Source organism: Chrysemys picta, chromosome 1 (assembly GCF_011386835.1).
Source record: "Chrysemys picta bellii isolate R12L10 chromosome 1, ASM1138683v2, whole genome shotgun sequence".
Classification (NCBI taxonomy): Eukaryota; Metazoa; Chordata; order Testudines; family Emydidae; genus Chrysemys; species Chrysemys picta.
In genome coordinates this window covers 195,065,513-195,070,208 of record NC_088791.1, presented here as the reverse complement: position 1 = coordinate 195,070,208, position 4,696 = coordinate 195,065,513, and positions in this window count along the sequence as shown.

The following is a 4,696-nucleotide window of genomic DNA, read 5'->3' as shown; positions in this document are numbered from 1 at the left end:
AATCAGCTACACAAATAAAAGATTGTTATGTATCGTTTTGATTCTCTGGTAATGTTTTAGTGTTTTCACTCTTAATATAATGATATTTAAATCCCAAGTATGTCATAACATTTTATATTATGGGGAACATCCCACTGGTATTTGTTATGAACACAGTAGTTAGTTACTGCTAATTTAGCATTAAAAATTAGGGAGAAATCAGCATTCAGTTTATTAGAGTGGAACATATAGAACATTCCAGATTTTTCTTCAATTTACATTTCTTCAATCTACTTTATAGCTTTTATTTTATATATATATATGAGGGAGAGAGAGAGAGAGAGAGGACTGTTCCACCTAGGTGCTGGACTCAACTTGTTCCAGCCCTCTACTTCTCAGATCACATAGGCTCTACACAGGACCGGCTCCAGGGTTTTTGCTGCCCCAAGCGGTGGAAAAAAAAAAAAAGCCACGATCGCAATTGCAGTTGGCGGCACTCCGGTGGCAGCTCCACCGCGCCGCTTTCTTCTTCGGCGGGAATTCAGCGGCAGGTGCTTCCCTCCAAGAGGGACCCGCCGCCAAATTGCCACCGAACAGCTCGACGTGCCGCCCCTTCCCCTTGGCCGCCCCAAGCACCTGCTTGCTGGTCTGGTGCCTGGAGCCGGCCCTGGCTCTACAATAAATATCTCTGGATATATTCTATCTTAGCACTAGAACAAATTAAAAAAACTTTATCACTTATATATGCTTGCTTGCTTTCCTTTGTTTTAATGCAATGTCCCGAGCTGATCTTACAATATATTAGATAACACTGATTTTTTTTTTGGTGGAAACATTTAATCAGTGTTTACAGTTCTAAGGAAATAAAAGAATGTACTGAGCACTATAACCTTGAAATCTCACATGAAAAATATTGGTGCATTTCAGAAGTTGAATTAAATGGAGACAGAAAAGTATTATGTTGAATGTAATTTCTTCTATACCTGTTAATTCACAATTTCATTTAGGATTGATTAATAGGGTTTCAGAAATGGAGAGATTTGGAATTTAGTTAAGCGTTAGGTTTTTTCCTTAAATTGAATTTAGTATAATGTGTTTATGAATGCATATACAGTACATACGCCAATGTGTGATGAAGTTTATCTACGATACACAATGAAAATTAAAAAGATAGCAATGATATTTTGACTATACAGCCACCTTCAAGCGTGAGTAAGGAAAATGCAGAGGTTTCAAAGGAACACAAGGAGAACTAAAGGTTAAAATAAAAACAAAAGATATGCTTATGTACTCAGACCATAGTTATATACACTCCCATCATCCCCCCTCTCCCTTGAGACTTGTGATGTCTCCCTTGGAAACATGCAAGCACAATGGCTCAATTAACTTGGTTTCAGATAGTCCTTCCTACAGCCAGTCCAGAAAAGAGAGGAGTGCACTACTCCAAGCACTTGTTTTATGGTGCCAGTAGAGTCTCAGGGTGCTAGGGTCTTGACCACACCTCAAGATGCCAGTCAACAAACACTTAGGGCAAATAACCATTCCTGGCATCTTAGTTAGATCACCAGGATAGTACTCAGAACACTAAGTCACCATTCTACCTGCTTCCTGTGCAATGCAAATTAACTGTTGGGCAACAGGTAAGCAGAGAAGAGTCTCCCAAACTCTCTTCTTCCTAGCGCAAGACAAGGCAGAACTTACCCCGCATCATTTTCCTTTACAGATGATTTCAAAAGGGGACCTTCATGTTTGAAGCACGGTTCCTTATTTGACTATTTTAAGTCATCTGTTTTTCTATTTACAGCCAAAATGCTGATGCAAGACTTGCTATTGACTTCAGTGGGTTTGGATGAGCCCCTCACATCACTCTCGTGCACACTCTGTGATAGATCACAGGGTATAAAGCAACAGAAGAGAATATAAAACCTTAGCCTTTGTCTGGGTTTGTGATTTCTGTAGCTATTTGTTCCCACCAAGAACAGATCACAAGCCCTCAAGGACATATACAAAACTTGAACATGTCTACAAATGGATAGGTCATCGTCATAAGTATAACTTCTTGATGGGATTTACACCCAGCCACTAAAGTCACGATCTCATATTCATGAAGTGTAAGAGAGGCTGTAACAATGCACAGGAATCTGTTCTAGAGTTGGTTTCCTATTAACAAGGAAGAAGATTGGGTGTTGAGAGTGCCAGAGCCCTAGACACCAACTGATGCCAAGTAGGAACTGGTTGTGGAGCCACTGGAAGACTCCAAAACACTGGAGATTGTTGCTGAACCCAGGTGAATTATCTGTACTGTGTCCATTTCAAGAACACGTTTTGTTAGAGTATTTGTTATTGATCATGGATATCATACCTAAAACTGGCTTTACTGTGGCCCTGCCCTGTGCGTAGCACATGAAAGTCTGTTGATTAATCTCAAATGTTTCCCCCTCAGCACTGAGCATTATAATTGTATATAGCAGCAAAAGTGTGCCAACATCTATATGCTATTGGTGTGGATTAGGTGTCTTAGACATTTTTATAAAGTGATTCAGGGGGAATTTTCTCCCTCAAAGTTTTATTCTTGAGGGTTTAAGAGTGTATTTGTTATAAGAAGACAGGGGAATAAAACAATCGTACATAACTAGAAATAAGAGAGAGATTCATCCCCAGCCAAGGTTACCATGGCAGACATTCAATACGAATATGCAGAGTTCCCACAGTTTCCAGCGCATCATTCTATTATGTCTCACAAGTAGCTGCTCTTATAAAGTTTCCTGTGTCCCATGCCCAAGGATGTGTCTCACACTGTGATGAAAGACCTTTGGCATCGCTGTGACTGGCCCAGGTCAGCTGACTTGGGCTCACGAGGCTGGGGAGTTATAAAACGGCAGTGTAGACATTTGGGTCAGGCTGGAACCAGGCTCTGAGACCACATGACTGGGGAGGGACTCAGGTTCTCAGGCTCCAGCCTGAGCCTGAACATCTACACCACTATTTTTAATCCCACTGCCCACACCTCACAAGCCTGAAATCAGCTGAGACTCTGTGCCACAGGTTTTTTATAGCTGTTGGCATAACCTAAGAATCTGAATGGAACTTACTACCTCATTCCTGTCTCATCACTTCCCCCTGACCATCTGTGTGAGGTCTTAGCAGGGAGCTAGCTCCCTTCTTGTTGGGCACATCTGACAGAGTATGCAGACCAGTTCCCTACCCAAAGAAGCTCACAATGCAAATCGCAAGAGTGAAGTAGCACATCACTCTCCATTTTCATTACAACACGCTCCATTATTTTTCACATGGATATGTTAAGCTGTGAACTTGATTACCTACTCCACTTATTTGTCCACTGAGGCCTTTATTTACTAGCATCCTCCTTCTTGTAGTGGCTGAAAAACTGGCTTCAGCTAAAACTGAGTTTAATAAGACTGCTGCTATACAATGAATGCAAGTTAGCAGAGTAATTGTACTGGCTATTGTAAATTAACCCCCAGCATGATACCAGCATGACACATTTAGTTCTGAAAGTCACAAATCAGAAGTTTTAAGTAAGCTACTGAAGTTCTCCAGTACTTTTATTGATAAAGATGTGTTAAGTCTGTATGTAACAAAAACACTTTATTCGTTTTTTGCAAGAATAATAAGATGTTATTTGGGAGGGGTTGTGCCAACAATAAAACTTAAGGGTGAAAAGTAAAAGTAGCTATAATGTATCTTGGTTCTATTCCAGTTGATGGCTAATCTCCCATTGACTTCAGTGGATCCAGGATTTCACCCTTGTTCTTCAAACACACTTGAGTTCAAAGAACAATCCTCTACCTGCAACTACAGAAAGGAAACAACAGATATTAGAACCTTCACTGAAGAATATTTAATTTTTAACTTAATATTTTAACTTTAATAGTCACCTTCATCCTCTTTCATATTTAACTTGTCCTTATGGCTACTTTTACTTATTAACAATGTCCTGGCTACTTTTTAACTGCTCTTGATGAGAATAATCCTGACAATGCATGTCAAGGCAAGTTGTTAAATAATCAGTGTGAACTTTTAGCTCAGTTAGTTTTACTAACCCCTCAGTCCAAGTGGTTAAAAATCTAGAGAATAACTGAGGGTCTAGCCAATCTGTAATATAGTCATAGGGACAAAGCCCACTCACCTGAACAGTCCCATTAAAGCCAATGGGAGTACTCGCCTGAGTCAAGCAACTAGAAATCTGCCCATTCTTATGGTGGCTGATGCAGTGGCCATGGAGGTCACTGGAAGACTCCCATTGATTGCAATGGTTGCTGGATCAGGCCCTTAGTTTACAGTGTGTTAGGATTATGCTTGGGAGGTAGGAAAAAAGAAAGCGATTGTTGTATTAAATTGTGATGTGCTTTTTTATTTAATTCATCACATTTCAAACTGTGCATCTTGTAATCTTTTGCAAAAGGAAAGACCTAAAAATCATAACAGAGCCCTGGAAACATCTTTCAAGTATTGCAGTAAACAAAGTGTAAATGTAATTATTGCTCCAAGAAAAAAAATAAATGTCAGTATATTGATCATTTTTTTCAGCTGCAACATGAAGATCAAGGATCAGAAAATTCAAGCCAAACATCTGAGCTAACTAATGAATTTTTAACAAAAATGCCATTTTTTCACTGTACAGCTGCCACAGCAAAGCAGATGCTAGAAATTCTCACTCCAGAATTCTCTGCTTTCAGTCCAAAATAAAAACTGT